At 51.5% G+C, this 16425-nt stretch overlaps 1 protein-coding gene across 1 annotated transcript in view; it reads left to right on the top strand.

Annotated features, from left to right (window-relative positions):
• Positions 1-16425, top strand: part of LOC146589091 (opioid-binding protein/cell adhesion molecule homolog) — a 337145-nt gene that overhangs the window by 201433 nt on the left and 119287 nt on the right. The window lies entirely within an intron of this gene.

Raw genomic sequence — 16425 nt, 5'->3', positions numbered from 1 at the left:
AGAACGCCTCTCCCCCACCTCCTCCTTCCCTTTGACAAATATTTTAAATCCAGTCCACATTTCCGAAAGCAGGTGCAGCAGCCAGCCTCTCCAGCACACACAGATGGGGCATCTTCAGCAGGCCTGCAASTGCTTGGGAAACAGTGGCCCTGAATTTTTGGTACAGGTGTACAGATGGGTCAAACCTGGGTTGCAGCAAGCCTGAGGATTCAAACTAAGGGCACATCTGTGCTGCTGGCTGAATGCAGGGCTGAGCCTGCTTGCACATTTGGTCTCTTCCCCTGGCTGTGTTTGCGCATAGCTGGGTGCGGATTTAGCCCTCTCCATGGTGCCCCCCGGAAAGAGGAACCCCAGGTGTGGCTGACGTGCCAGCATGGGTCCAGGTCTGCTTCGGTGTGGCCCCAATGGCATGAGCAAGGACAGGATGAGCTGTACCTCTGTCCTTGGCCCCTCCAAGGTGCTGCCCGCTTCTCACCTTACAGTGTAGACGTGGACCCAGCTCCTTTTGCTCGTAGAGCTCTTTACTGCCTGAGCAAAGGGGAGTCTTCAGCAGCTTGATTCCCATGCTGAGCCCTGTGGCACTCTACCCCTTAGCAGAGACCTCACCACRAATAAGACGCAGGGCTGCCAAAGCTAGTGCGTGCCTGCCTCCTTTGCCGGGAAGCCCATCCTTGGAAGCCAGGCCTGGGAGGCAGGCAGAGCTCCTTGCCTTTGCTTGCACCTCTGCAGTGCCTAAAGGGAGGATATTGTTCCCCGAAGCTGTCAATCTGCTGCCTTTTTTGCTAGTGGCAAAAAGGAAGTGAAATGAACCTGTGGTTTCCATCCCTTTGGAATTATTCATCCTCCTTTCATGTTGGGTTCATTTGTGCTCGTTAATATCTTAAATTTAATGATAAGTCTAACGGAATTCATTTATAAGATAAATAAGATGTTATTAGTACATTAGTGGCAAAAAATGTGCAAGGACACTGCTAATCTAAGGTGAAAATGCCTTCCTGAGTGAAATTTAATTAGCAGATTGTGTTCTATTAGTGACTTTTATGGGGAGTTCATGAAAATGAATACAAATATGATCTAGGCAATCTCTTCTGTAAAGTGAGAGCCCTGGTAACCTAACCTCTCTCTCCCTGCCATGTTACTGCTGATGAAGGAAAATATTAATGTGTGTCCTGTCCCACTGGCAGAARAGGGCTTGTGGAGTCAGAGGCCCTGACCAGGACCTCAGCCCCCAAAGGCCTCCCAGGGCATGATGGAGGCCTGCTGCCGCTCTGCTCCTCRCCGTGGCAGCTAAGGTTGCAGCGGGAGAGTGGGATGGGGTTTGCCGTTTTTAGGTGGCATTGGATGAAGGAGAGCAAGTCTGAGCATCATGCAGATGAGTGTGCTCCCTGCATCTTTCGCGTGGCTAGGGATGGGGGAGTGGGCAAYGTCCAGCTTTTCCCCTCTGCCTGTGCTGCTGCTTCCCTCTCCCCCTTCCCCCAGCTTGTAATAAGAGCAGCGATGTTTACAGAGGTCTCCTTTGTACTTCAGGCTTTCTCCCTAGCCAGATGTCTTGCAGAGGTCAGCATGGCTAGCAGAGGATCCCAGATCCCAGAGAAGGATAGTGCCTCTGTGCGGGGATTTGCCAGAAGGCAAGGGATTTGAATGGTGTGCTTGGGGCCAAGCGGGGCAAGAGCATGCCGGCGCTATCTCAGAGATTCGGCATCAGATTGTCATGTGCTGGCACATCTCCCTATTCAGGCAAGCCTGTTGGCACGCTGTAGCTACAGGGAATGGATCCCGTCCAAGAACATCATCCATCTTTTAAAGACTTATAGACCTCTACCAAGCCAGAGGGTGTTTTGCAGCTGTTGCTGCCAAGCCATACTGCGGTCACGTGCTATGGGACTATGCTGGTGTCCCTTTTTCTCCTGGCTTGCCTTGCAGAGCCAATGCGATGGAGACTACCATATAAAGGAGTCATGGAGGTGACATTGATGGCTCTTAAGTTTTGTGCTGAATACCAGTGTTGGGGGTATTTCCAGAGCTGGAAGGCATTCCACCGCTCCTCACTCGATGGACCAAAATCCAGGGCAACACTCTGACTTGATCAAAGCCTGTGGCAAAGCTGCCATTGACTCTGAGCTGGCTGAGACCTCTGGGCAGCGTGCAGTAAGCTACCCCTGCAGTCTTCATTTGCAGAGGGCTTGTGAGTGCCCTGGAGGAGCCACAAAAGAGCAGAGGAAGGCTTTGCCCACCAAGGAAGTAGCGTTAGGGCCATCGCCTGCCCCTTAGCAGCCCTGACTGTATCTTTTTTTTTTTTTTTTTTTTTCATGGAGAATGAATCCAGTGATCCCTGCCAGGCATCTAAGGCTGGGGTCTGTTAGTTCTCGTTACCAATGTACAAGGCATCTGGTGGTTTGAAACATCCTTTCTGTCTCCTCCTATCCCCTGGTGCAGGAGCAGCCATGCAGGATGCAGCTCTTGCTGAWCTCCTTGCTGAACAGAAGCAGAACAGGGAAACAAATGCACGGAGAGTCATTATTCATGCAGATGATCCTCACAATTCAATAGAGCTAATTAGGAAAATGATAGAGGAAATTAGCACTTTCTGCAGGTTTATTCATATTAATAAAATGATTCCACAGTTAAAAATAATAATAATAATAATATTAATAAAATAAATTTGAAACTCCAAAAGAGCCCTGCCTAGCTACTAAATAAGAGTCTGCTCCAGGCAGTGATCAACGGATAGCTAGAATTAGCCTTCAGAGACAGATTTCTTGCCCTCTCTACAGATGGTATCATAGAAGAGAGAATTGATTGAAGCATATTATGGGTCATTTCTTGTTTTCCACTTCTGTCTTCCACATCAGCAAGAGACTGAAACTCAGCAGGTCCTTAAGGCACTGAAAACTTTAGTAGCTTATCTTTAGTATGCCAGTGGTCTTGAAGAATGGATGTTTTCTGAGAACTGCCTCTGATACCTGTTGTCTTCCTGCTTTTTGACCTATTGTGTCTGTAGTTGTCTTAGCAATAGTAGTAAGAAGAATGATTGTCTATACTCAGCTGTTACAGCCTTGGTGTAATCTAGGTTCCTGCATCCTGTTTCCAGGTACCTCTTTGATTTGTGTTCCTCATTCGTGTTGGTTGTAGTAGAGGACAGGAGGCAGATCCTGGAAAGATCCTGGCTGTACTGCTGGCACTGATTTGCAGCATGGCCTTGGGAAAGYGGTTTCAGCTCTCTGTGCCACTGATGTGCCTGAAATTCTGGAGTGTTTGGGGGAGGTAGTTTGCAGAGTATGAGGAGATTATTAAAATAAAGACAGCACARAACATTAGTAATGAAAACACATGATGGAAGTATTTAAATGTGTAAAATTTTAATTAGAACTTTTATTATTATTAAAATATTGCTAAAAGTGCTTGCTGAAGCCCTCTCCTGTCTTTTGAGATCAAGGCTTTTCCAGTTCCTCCTGGGCTGAGAAGAGAATTTGGGATGAGGAAGGGAGTAATTGCAACTACTTCTGTAGAGGGCACTGGGATTTTTTGCCTTACATCCCACATACAGGATCAGGCCCAGCTRTACCCATAGGAATACCTGGCTCGACTTACTTCTTTTAGGAAGGCATTAATAGGGTTTTGCAGTCRTGGAAGAGAGGGCAGCAACGAAGCACTGCTGTGCTGGCGAGGAATGCCAGCGGGAGATGCTTGGTGGTGGGCTGGCAACTGCGTTTCCTTCTGAATATTGCTGGAGGGTGGCAGCAGGCTGYCTGCAGCGCCTGGGAGGACCGTGAAGACCTCACCGTCTGGCACCAAACGTTGCAAACCAGCAGTCTTCTGGAGGCACCGCTGTGCAAATGATTGCCCATCCGCAAGCCRCGGCTCAGAGCTTAGCAGGGGCACCGAGGCTTGCAGATGGACTCCGGGTGGGGTGTTTGACTTCACACTCCTCCTCTAGCTGTGGTAGGTACATGCGCCTAAAAACCTTGCGGGAAGGCAAAGAAAAGGTGTTCAGAGACCCTTGACGTGACCCGATCCAAGGCTGCGTGCCCTGTGCCTTTGCCTCGCTGGTCTCAGGGCTTTACTGATAGATTCCATTATACTATAAAACAATTGCAAAAAAACTCAGCTTATTTCTATAATTAAAAAAGCTATGGCTAGACACGGTGGCTTTCTCCTAGTGGTTTACACATGATCTCCAATGTGACTGCTTAAAAATGACATCTCCATCTTCACCATCTTCACCGCTGGGGACTTTTGGGTTGTACCTGCTTTACTCTTGCAATGACAGCACCCAGCTCTCACGGTGCTTCGTCTCCGGAGAGCAGCTCACGCAGCTCTAGGATCAGGAGCTGGATTTGTTTCGCTCTCTCACGTCTGGCTAAGAAGCTCTGCCCCAGTGGCAGTATATCCTTRCTGAAATGGGAGAGCCAGGGAGAAAAGAGATGAGTATTTAGATTCCAGAGGAATTTGCAGGGCTGGCAGTTTTAAGGGGGGGGGAAAAGCAACCCTATCTCCCAACTTGTAAATTAAGCAAATCTGGTCGGGAACTGTCATCGCAGAAGAAGAAATATGAAACCTCTGGGGTCGTGTATGCAGAGTAATTTTTCTGACTGTAACTCTACTTAAAAGTGAGGATGTGATGAAAATGCTTAGAGCATTTTAAATGGACCCAGCAGACATCTGATTCAGCTCCAGTGAAGTCTGTAAGGTTTTTATTGGGTGTTGGCTTATTCTAAACTCACTAATACCAGAGTTTAGTGCATGGCTAAGAAATAAATTAGTTCCTTCTGCTTATTAATTGAAAATATTCTTGGATGAAGGGAAGGTGACAGTACTTATTTTTTTTTGGTCTTTATTTTGGTGGGCTGCAAGGAGGGAGAGGGAAGAGGTTAGTACCGTGGAGGAGAGGCACCTGGGCCGGCCAAGGTGTGGGTGCCTGCTGCCTCAGTCGAGGGCAGAGACTGGATCCACGCCGAACGTGGAAGGGGTCAGACTTCCGACTGCTGGGAAAAAACCCGAGATGAAGCTGACCTTGAAATGAGTCCAAGGATGTTTGTGTTTGTCAGGCTCACTGTGAGAAAGCTAATTGGCCGTGTGAAAGATGGAAAGAGAAGGTTAATTAAAGAGGTTTTAGAAACAGAAAAGCAACTTCTCAAAAGCTCAAAATGTGACCCAGAATGAACCTTTCTTKGGAGTAAATCAAGACAGCTCCAGTCCCAGTTGCACTTTTCAGTCTTCTCCCCTCTTACATTCAAATGGCTGAGTTTTGTGCAACTCGCTTCTCCCCGGCAGCATGCAAAGCTAACCTGGTGAAATCTTGCAGAAAAGCCATTTGGAATCAGCCTGATCCCCAAGTTGTCAGTCTGTTGCATGTCACATTTGAGCATGTACTGAACATGGAGAATTAATTAGTGGGAAGAAGCGTGAGAGAGGCGTCGTGACCTGCCTCTCTCGGGCCAGGCTTCCCACCCATCCCGGTGTGCCCGCAGAGCGCYGCGGGGGGACGGAGGTGGCTTGTCTCTCTGGGCATAGAGATCCCAGCTCAGCTTCCCTGCGCTCCTGGGCTCTGGCTCTCCCGGCAGCCGGTGCAGACGTGTGCTGTGAGGTCCCGGCATTTGGCAGCCCCCGTCAGCAAGGTGGTTTGAAGGGCGCGTGTGTGTCGGCAGGTTCCTCTGGAGAGCAAGGAAATGAGTGCATGTCCAGGCGGCTCTAGGGCGGTGGTAGCCAGAGCAAGGACCTGGCACATCCAAGGCCATCTAGGGCACCACAGAGCATGGTGTTTCCACCCTTAGGCTTCAGGGAGAAGCTGATTGCCTGCAAGGGAGGAGGCTTTTCAAGCTCCCATCTGTTGCTGCGTGCTCAGCTCCATGTGCCGTGCTGGTGATTTCCCCTCCCCTTGGTCGTTCTTCCCAAGCAGRGTGTCTGGACTGGATGCATCACCTTAGGCAGCAAACTAGATTCACCTGSTTTTATCTGGAGACACCAACAGGGCAGCGAGCAGTGCATCGGGGTGCAGTTCTGCGGAGAAACCCACGCCGGACCGGCTGGCCTTGTGGTGGCAGGAGACTGTCCCTCCTCCTGCCACCCTCTCCCAGCTTGTCCATCAGCACAGGGGACTGTGGAGCATGCAGGTGGAGAGCAGCTTTTGGGGATAGAGTGTCCCAGCCCTTTCTGTGCTGCTTCGGGATATCTTGCTGGCCCATGCGTGTGGATCCAGCTGGCTGTGCGCCGGTGTGGTGGGAGATGGTGATGCTGGGGCTCTGCCCACCAGCCTGAGCTGAGCTGCCCCAGCAGCTGGCTGGGCTGCTCTGCGCCAGCCTCTTCCTCAACGTGGGCATCAGCCACCCTGCTTCAGGGGAAGCTTTCAAGCATGCAGGTTGGGGGTAGAATAGGTTGGTCTGGGGGAAGCTGCTTCCCCATCTGTTTTGAGGAACAGTGGGAATGCCCCAAATTAATGCTCGCTAGAAAGGTAATGAAGCTGGTTTGACTAGGCAATGGCAGCAGGCGTGCTTGTGTGCATTCACGTATGCCTCCAGGAAAAGAAGCATCTAGATATTCCGGATTGTGATGGGATAGGAAGAAATGTAAACGGATAGGAGAATAAAAGGCACCCCAGCCTTCCTCCCTCTTCCCCCGTCTCTCTTCCTGCCTCCCCTGGATTTTAGTGGTGTAGGAATTTCACCCCATGTGTTTGAAACAATATCTCTGAGGCATCTTGAAACTATTTGTTTTCTCTTTAATTGGCCAGCGGGGAAAAAATAATGAAGGGAAGTCATGCAGGGGAAGTTTTCATTGGTGCTGTTTTTGGCAACAGAGTCACAACATCCTAAATTTATTTATTTAATTGTGTTATTAAAAGTATAAATAAAAATAAATCCAGGAGAGCAGCCGGATCTATGCTTTGCATCTCTAAAATAGAACCATAAATGCCATAGAGCACTGGGGGAATGATTTATTAGCCTGTTATCATGAGTGACTGGGACGCTTTCGATGGAGTCCTTGCTAATTTCTAACAGCTGCATTAAATCACAGATGCTATCAGCTATTATAAAATAATCACCCAGCGGTCTGCAAACCAGCATGAGCCCAGGGTCAGCGCTGGAGCCCTTCATTTGTTTCACATCTCAGCCCCTCTGATTCCTGCTGAGGGGGAAAAAAGAGGACTTGTAGTGGCCTCATTTTATCATCGAGGAGTTGACAATAAATAAAACCGCTATAAACCTTTTCTAAAAGGAGTTTGGACTGGAATTTGCAACGAGAGGAAACCTTATTTTGCGCTTGAATATGGCTGTGTGGTGTCAGGGCTCCTGGGTCCTATTTCCCTTTCTGAAAGGGAGCCTGCATTTACTGATTTATAGGACAGACGGAGGATTTCAGGGTTTCAGCTTCAGTCAGGGCTGAGGAGAAGAAAGCAGGTCCTGTRGCAGTTAAGGACCGATTCGGGCCTTCTGCCGTTCTGTCTTGACTCTTCCCTGTTCGATCCTCCGTGTTGTTTCAAGGAGTCACTTAAATATTCCTAAAGCCTGTCTGTCTTCGTCTCATTTGACAAGTGCGTGTGTGTGTTTATGTGGCTGGGCTCCAGCGAGGGTTAATATTTGGCCTGGAAATCTCTTTACAAGTGCCAATCTTAGCGACAGAGAAACAACAGTGAGTAGGAGAGTATCTGAGATCCCAGAGAAGTTAGGAAGCGGCTGCTTTTCATGGCAGTAGCGGTGAAGCAGCTCGCAGAGCCAGCCCCGCTAGTGGGGATAGTTTTAAAGAGTGTAGGAGATGGGAGGGAAAAACCACAAATAAATACAAATAAAGCCGTTAGGGGGAAAACACCACCAGTCTGCAACATTTGTGTTTTTCTTGACAGCTTTGCTTTATGTTGCAACAGCTGCTTAGCATGACAAATGCTGGCTTTAATAACCAGGTACRCGAGGAGATGCAGCCTGGCCAAGTGAATAATGGAGCTAACTCATCATGTTATTTGACGTTTTTACCTGGGTGTGAGTAGCCCTTGCCGCTGTGACCGTGGTGTCTCCTGCCTTCCCCGTCGCGCCTGGGCAGACCGTTCTCGAGAGAGCTCTGATCAGAGGGCTCCCYTCCTTCCCCTGCCTCCTGGTTTGGGAACTCTAGTGCTTTGGAAGAGCTTCGTCCCTGTTTGTGTCGACCAGGCACCAGGAGCTTTGCTCTGCATATGGTAGAAGGAGCCTCAGAGTTATCTGCTTGAGGACAAGCCTGACAGTGGTGGCAACCCGGGATGCTCCAAGGCCACGTGCCAACAGGGCATAGAGCAAGGCTTTGGAGGGGCTCAACTAGATGTCTGCAATGGCCCTCCTATGTGGCCTTGGGAAAATACCATATTCTCCAGAAACGTTTGGGATTCCTTTGTCTTTTTGCACCTTGTTATCCCTCTCTGAAATGGGTAAATGGGCTGTACAGCTTAAAGGTTGTAAGTTGTTTCCTTACTGCAGCGTTGGAGATTGTCCGTGGTCCAGGGATTGCTGACAATGAGCATAACTGAGCCAGTGCCATCTACAAAAACCTTGCTCAGCCTTTGAAACTGCAGTCAAACCCTTCCCCAAGGTTACGATTGCTCATAAAGCATGTTTAGTTTTGTTTTCTGCAAACCTAGATTTAAGTCCCAGAATCCAGACAGACCTGAGCTTTGAAGAGAATTGGACTTGAGTCAGAAGCGAGTGGCTCAGACCAGGCTGACTCTAAAAGATGAATTAAAACTGACCTAGGAAGATGGAGAAGTCTGCATTCAAATCCCGGGTTTGCAACTTGCATATTTATCTTGTTGTGACTAATACCACTGGGAATAAGTCARTAAGTACAAACAAGCAGAACAGATAGACTAGTTCAGATAACGTGGGACCGGCACTGGCAGTTTACCCATGGTTTAAATCACCCCCCTGTGGATGTTTTCCAAAGATTGCAGGAACTGAGATCCTTCCCTCACCTAATGTTTTATTTTTCCTTAGAAGTAAGGATTTCAAAGGTGGAAAAAACCACCTGCACTGGGCACAAACAGGAACGGCTGAGAACACTGAGAATTCGTTTTTCTCCGGGGACGTGCAGCCTAAGCAGCCCGTGCGGTTCAAACAGGTTGGGTTAAGTGTTCAGATTTTATCTGCTCAACGCAGCCGCCAAGCTTTCCGGGCGGCACCGGTCCCGGGGAGCCCGCAGAGCGCCGCGGYGGGACGGAGGCAGTTTCTCTCTCCGGGCGTAGAGAGCCCGGCTCAGCTTCCCTGCGCTCCCGGGCTCCGGCTCTCCCGCTCGCCAGCCTGGCGGCGGGGGGACGCTCCGGAGAGCAGTGCGGGCGGTTTGTGTGAGCAGAGTCTTGCGCCGTCCGGGTGTGAAGGAAGAGCAGGTGAATTTGGTTTCCCTGCCTTTGGGCTCCTGAACGTGCGCTGAGGGTATCGTTTTCGAGCCACCCAGGACAGCCAAGAACATGGTGTTTCCCTGTTACAGCATCTAGCGTAGGCAGCAGAACTGCGCTCTGATCATTTGTGCTCCTCTATATTTTGTAAATAAGCCCAAAGGCTGCACGATGGCTTCATATTTAGAAGCAGAATGGAAAGAACTATGTGCTATTTATTTATTTGTTCTTCTACTCATTCAGTTAAGAGCTCACGCTCTGCAAACAGCTATGAAACGAGCCTTGCAGCGCTCCCGGGAGAGAGACGAAGCGCACTTCGCTGCCAGGGTGCAGTGCCACCGACGCGCTGCCGTTCCTGCAGCGCCGGCGGCCGCGGTGACCGCAGACTGCTGTCCGCGTCAGGGCTCCGTCCACCCTGCAGAAGCCGCGCGTACGGCGCTTTCCTTTCTCTTCTCCAACGCTTTCCCTCGCTCGCCGGCGACTGCCGAGTTCCCTCCGCCTGTCCGGATTGCCTGTACCCGTGCAGGGGTCGAGCGCTGCTGCAGCCACCCCGGCTGCCTGTCAGCACCCGYGTCCACTCCGTGGAAAACGTTGTTACCTGCCCAGATGAATCCCAACCGGTGCTCTGGCATCTCCCCCCGCTTCGTGGCAGCCGCGAGCAGCTCRCCCCACCGCAGCCCCCCGGCCGTCGCACCTCCTTGCACCCCAGTTTCTCCGCGGAGCAGCGCYGATAATAGCTGAGAAAGCTGCTAGGGATCATAACAGTTCTGTCGCTTTATTTGCCGGTTGGCTGGCAATTTCCCCCCCCCCCCCAACAATGTCCTCCGTGAAACAGACTGAACTTTAGCATGTTTTGATATGGAAATGTTTTGGCAATGATGCAAAATGTCATATGTCTGTAATCACCCTCCTCCCCCTCCCCTTCCCTCGAGAGTAGATTTTTAAGAAAAAGGACCACATGGGATTTGAAAACCTGCCCAAATGCACTAAATACCAACAGCAATGGCAACGAAAAATCTTGGCGCCGCAGAGAAAATCTTAACATTTTGCTTTCCACATAAAAAAATACAAATCCTGGATCATTGTCAGAAATACTGCTAAAAAATTAAATCCTTGAGTTTCAAGATTTTCAAGTGATGTTGTGATGGCTTTGCACGGTTCTCCCGCTTTACCAGTGCTTCTCAGCCTCTTTGAGGTTGCCGCTTGYGCTGTATACGGTGTTTTCAGAGGTTTTTTCTTTAATATTTGGTGTAATGGGGAGACTGCTTTTAACTCGGCAATGTGGGTGTCTTTATAGCTGCCTCCTTTTTGAATTTCAGTTGTCAGATTTACACTTAGTTTAAGCATACCATATGTCTGTGGTTCAGGCAGGGATTTCAGCTGCATGCTTAACATTAAGTGCAAAGTAATCCTGTTAAAACCAACAGCCCCTGCTTGAAGGTTGAGCATGTGTTTCTGTATCCTCCTGAACCACCGCCGTTTCGGGGTGACCCGAGGCCGGGCTCGCCTCTCTTAGTGAGCATCGGGAGAAGTTGTCTCTGCGTTCAGGGCGCGAGGCCGAGCTCGGCGTCGCAGAGCCCGTGCACGCTGCTGGAGCGTGAGCTCGTGTGCCTGCACCTCGGTTTCCCCCTCCAAAACGGGGGCACAGCTGCCCTGCTTGCATTTTGTTTCTGGTCTTGCCTTTCCCTGCCTTGTCTGTAAGTATTTTATGGCAAGATGGGAACATGCTAAGCCAGCTGGAGCCCGTGGTCCCTGCAAGAGCAGCACTAGGTGCCTGCGCAGAGTGGGCAGCAGGGAGGACCTGAGCGTGGGAGCTACCCAGGCACCGGATGCTAAGTCAGTTTGGCAAACATGAGATGTCAAGGAGCAGCGCGAGTCTCGTGCAGGGCTCGAGTTTGCATTTTCTGCCAAGGTGAGCTTGAGTGCTGTGATCAATTTGAAAAATAGGCTGCATTTTTTTTTGCAATTACTTCAGCGTTTTTTTTGCTAAATTCGTGTGATAAAATGCATTAAATGTAACAGCATGGAAAATAAAAGTTCAGTTTGCAGAGAAATCCTGATTTAATGTGGAGATAAAAGAAGATAAAACAATGGGAAAATTAAATAGGATAAATAAATTTTGCCCAATAGATCTGAGAGGCGAGTCTGACAGAAGGAGAGACGGACAGAGGTGAATATTCTTTATGGGGAGAGCTGCTCATGTGCATTCGCCCGGGCAACAGTAAATCCAGCTAAGTGTGAACAGCTTTAGTGCGACTTTTATCCGGGAAGGAACATTTACACAGGGAGAGAGGTGCTTGGCTGRTATTTTTTGCTGCTCCCTTTGTGGTTCTAAAAGGTATTTTGTGTTCTGGGTTGGGTCTTTCCTCCTCCAGCTCGGCTTAGCTTGCTCTCTAGCCTGGCTGAGATACCACCCACCCTGGAGACGGCGCTGCCGCTTGGCAGCTCCGCTCCCAATTCTGCAGCCCGGAGAGGGAAAACTTAACGGGTGCTCGTCAGGACCTGGGCACCCCTTTGGCTGGCCAAATAAAGRGGAGGAGTGAATGTGTTTCTCGCTCATCCTCAGTGCGCTGCTGCCGTGGGTTTAAGCGGAGGTGCGTTTGCCATGGGCAGGTTGCGGCACTGTTCGTGCTGTACCACTGTGCTCCTCTTCTGAGTCCTAGGGCTCTTACTCGGCGGTGGAAAGGCTGAGATGCTTTGCCGCCCTGCTCCCACGCACAGACGGCTGCTCAGCTTTATTTCTGGAGTGTGAGATGTGATTATCCCTCTTGTACTGCTTTGTATAGAGTGTGTGTGCTCGCAAGGGCCCGTGCACAGAGCTCCTTGGTGGGCACGAGGTGCAGCGTGCTCATTTTGGGTGGAGAAATAAGAATAGTTAGAAAYGGGAGAAGCAAGAAGCAGGGCGGGATATGGGGGAAGAGGTGTTGGAACGAATTCCCAAATATGTTGGGTAAAAATTAGCAGCTGCAAGTGTGCACAAGAAAAAGTGGAGAAAAAAGGGGGTAGGGACAGATGGAGAGAAGGAGGGAGAGAAAGGAGGTGGGAGAAAAGGGAGGAGGAGGTAATAGTGCAGAAAGATATTAGTTAAAAATCTTATAGCCCAAAGCCCAGACACCATCTGTATACAGCAGGAATCCAACAAGATGCAGCTCTATATATACTGCATCGAGGTGCGATATACATATTGGCCAGAGAGTCTGGCCAAGATTTTTCAAGACTGGAAATTTCATATGCCCTTAGAAGGATGCCTTATAAGAGCCCCACTTTCAGACAACACCGAGCAGCTGTCTGCGAGCAGGAGCTTGAGACAAACAGTCATCTTTGAAAAAGCTTGTCTTTGGCTTCCAGAGGGAAATCTGGAGAGCTTCCACTTCCACCAGCATTGGAGGGCGAATTCCTCGGAGCAGCGGGGGCTGGCTTGGGGATTAAACGAGCCCGTGTCCTCCAGTCATCCAAGGACTGGTCTCTGCTTGGATAAGCCCTACAGCTCTGTTGGAGTTTGGCTTCTCTGGGRTGAGGCATTAACCCCTTCAGATAGGACCAGGACTGAATGACCCTGAGACACTGAAGTTCATCTCAAGAGTAGGGGGTACRTCAGGGAAGATATTCCCCATTATACTCAGCTGAAGATTTTCAGTCTGTTTTTTGGCTGTTCTGGATGAGAGGCAGCRTGCGGCAAGGTGCTTGTGCGTGGGGAGGTGACACGTGGTGGCCGCAGCTTTGGGTCCCGGTGTCGCTGCAGTTGCAAACCCAGGCACTCCAGCCAGCCCAGAGGAGATCCGGCTGCGGGGGCCTTGGCGGAGATGTAGAAAGTTGGGCTAATCAGCCTGCCAGGGGCTCCTGGGACCTTTGCAGAAGTGGGGGAGAGGTGGCCTGGGTCCCCGTCCCCCCACTTTGCTGCAGCTCGTCTCTGAGGAGGGGAACTGTTCCCTGAGCTGTGTGGAGAAGGGGACAGTCATCCRGGGAGAGCAGCGAGGCCGGGGAGTAAAATCCAGGGCCCCAGCCCTGTGGTGCCTGGAGCCGGCCGGCTGCTCCCGTCGCGCTTGCAGGCCGCTGCAGTGCAGGAGGTGGCCTGCTCCCAAGCCACTCGGCAGCCCGCCGTCTCCTGTCCCTCACTAATTACTTCCAGGCCTGTACTCTTGACATTTGCAAGCTCCTGATTAGAGCAACGAGGGAGAAATCTCCCAGGGAGATGGAGACYGAACTGCACCACTAATAAAAGCGGAGATTGACAAGCGGACGGAAAGCGAGAGACTGGGAGGTAGAGGGACTCGTCCTTGCGGTCTTGGTTTCTTTCCAAGCCACTGGGATGATGAGAGAAGATCAGGGCTCGTTAACGTCTCCGTGAGGAGCAGGACGCRCCTCTGCCACATGCCTGGTGCTCCAGGGCTGGTGCCAGGCTCAGAGTCCCCCTYGGTTACGTAGCAGTGTTAGAAATGGACCTGAACTGAAGCCACAGGCATGAGCACCTGTGCGATCTAAGGTCTGCAAGCTGTCTCAGTGCAAAATTTGCTCCACCTTCATGTTTTCCAACTCTGCATTTGAATCCAAATTTTGTTGCCTCCTGTATTTGTAATTCTTTCCCCCTTGCTCTTTTCTCCCCGAAGTCCCACCTTGCTCCCTTCTTTACTTACTGGTGCACTTGCTCAGGAGATGACATTAAATAAGGCAGTATCACTGGCAGCTATTTCTGATGGGGTGGCCCAGGCCTCTTCTGGAAGCACTGGGCTGCTCCTTCTCAGGCTCTGTGAATATGCACGCGTGCCCCTCTGCACTGCCAAAACGCGCTCGTCCCCGGCATGCAAGTGGCATGGGCTCTCCTTGCAAGCCAGTATTGGCATCCCTGCTCCAGGCCTGTGGCAGAGGCTGTCTGCAGGGCCCATCATTTCCCAGGTGTGCAGGTGCTCGCATGGTTGTGTGCAATGTGAAGAGGTGAGGGGCAGTGGGAGAAGGAGAGACCAGCCTGGCTGCTGGGGCCCAGCCCGTGGGCTGGTGGGTGATCYCTCCTGATCTGGAGCATCAGCATGAAGTGACTCAGCTTTTATGCAGGGCCCCAGGGTGGGAACTGCACCTGGGGCAAGCATGGCAGGACGGTGGTAGGAACCGACAGGGCCAAAAGCAGCTTGCTAATGCACAGTTGGGGGCAGCTGGATGTTATCCTGTCATTCTGAGTGTTCATGTCAAGCAAGAGACAAGCAGAAGGCTTGATCAGATGCTTCTCTGTCATCAGTCACCCCTTGCTGCCACTTCCTAAGTGCACACTTACTCTCTAGGGCTCCTGAGGAATGAGGAAATTTGGATGCAATGAAACATTTTCTTTCCTCCTTGTACCTCTGAGCCCGGAGTGGCTTCTGGGGCAAGCATGGTTTAGGCATATTGGCTGCAGTCTCCTGCACAGCCATTCCAGTCTCTTGGGTAAGTCCTCAGTTAGGCAGGTTTTTGTTACATAAATGTATGTAACATTTGTTTTCTAGCCCTCTGTGAGCCCCCATATGCTTACCTGTGCCCAGCTCTCTGGAGCAGCAAGCGTAGCTCTCTGCCCGTGTATCTATCTGTTTCTGCCCTACCTGTACATCTGTTCGTGTAGCAGTGTCTCTCTTGCCTCTGAGGAGGCTCTTCTGAGGCAGAAGGCTTTTTTCCCCTTTAAATCTTCCCTTTCCTGTATTACGCCATCTCTGGCAGGCTTTTTGCTACATGCACGCTGCATCGACAGCTTCCTATCCCAAGAAGTAAACACCAACTTGCCCAGCAGGCCTGCTGGTCCCCACAGCTTCCTCCCCGCAGAGTGCATCCCAGTATTGGAACAGGCCCAGCAGCACCAGGAGCCAGGCTGCCGCCCTCGGGGGTAGGGTTTTGGCTGAATCCCTTCCTGCTATAAGCAGACACAAAGCGTCCTTCCTCCTCATCCTTCCGCCTGAGTTACTGCCCGGCACTAACTGCCTGGTCAAGGGAAGCAGCCGACCTGCATCTTTGGGGTTAAGCAAACTTTTCAGTGGCTGAATAGCCCTCTGATGGAAAGCTCAGCCTTGCCTTCTTAGCACCTCCCTCGGCTCCTAGACTGTCCTATTTATCCAGGCGACAACRAGCATCGCCCCGGTGTCTCGCAGCCAGAGCTGCTGCCTGGAGCTAGCGTGCGTCTCTGCAGTGCTAGACCRTGGCTGGTGCATAGCTAGGGTTGTGGTGTCTCACCCTGCATGCAGTGGACCTGCTGTGCAGACAACTGGGCTTGGGGACTCTGAAAAACCCGTGCAAAAGCATCAGTTGTATCACATGTATTTGGGTCTCTGGACCTGCATGGGGTCCCAAAGTAGCTTTAGCTCTTTCACTGGACCTTATGCTCATCTTTTAGTCCCTGGAAGAACCGGGTTTGCCATGATACATTCAGCAGAGTAGATGGATGCCCTTTGAGGAAGGGATCCAAGCGAGCTGTCCTGGACCAGCCAGCCTTCCCTTGGGCATGATAAACCTGTACAGGACAGTGCAGGCACACAGCAGTGTGGCATGGAGTTTCTTGTGTAGGCAGCAGAGATGGACAGGTGTGYCTGGGTGGTCTTCAAGGTCTTGGGGAAGCATTACCTAGCTCTGTGACTAGGTAATGGAGGTCTTTATGTGTGTAGGGGGTGTCTGAGCATGAAGCGTGTGCTGTTGGAGACTGTCCTGTGGGGCGGGAAGCCCTGGGACTCAGTAGTGCAATGATCTGTGTGTCGGGGCGAAGCAGGGACAGGGCAGGGGAGCTCCTCTGGAGGTCCCACGATCCTGCGTGGCAAACTCCTGGCGAAGGGACACTGCTTCTGTGTGGTGCCCCCTGCAGACTCCGAGCCTTACTGCCCACCCCGGGTGGACGGARGGGGTCCTGGGGGCCAGGGCGGGCAGAGCCTGTCGCTGCGAGCGCCGGGCTGCGCGTGGAGCGAGCGTCGCCGCCGCAGCCGCAGGGCTCTCCTCGGCCAGCGCCGGCTCGCAGGGGTTAAAGGCGGGGCGCAGCGCGGGGCGCCTCGGCTGGCGGGGCGCGGCGGGGCGCGGGGCTGCGCGGCGCAGCGCGGGCGCCGGTCCGCGATGGAGCCGCTGCCATGACA

This window comes from Rhea americana, unplaced genomic scaffold (assembly GCF_003343005.1).
Source record: "Rhea americana isolate MKP2758 unplaced genomic scaffold, rheAme1 scaffold_48, whole genome shotgun sequence".
NCBI classification, from domain to species: domain Eukaryota; kingdom Metazoa; phylum Chordata; class Aves; order Rheiformes; family Rheidae; genus Rhea; species Rhea americana.
This window is presented reverse-complemented; position numbering and strand designations above follow the sequence as displayed.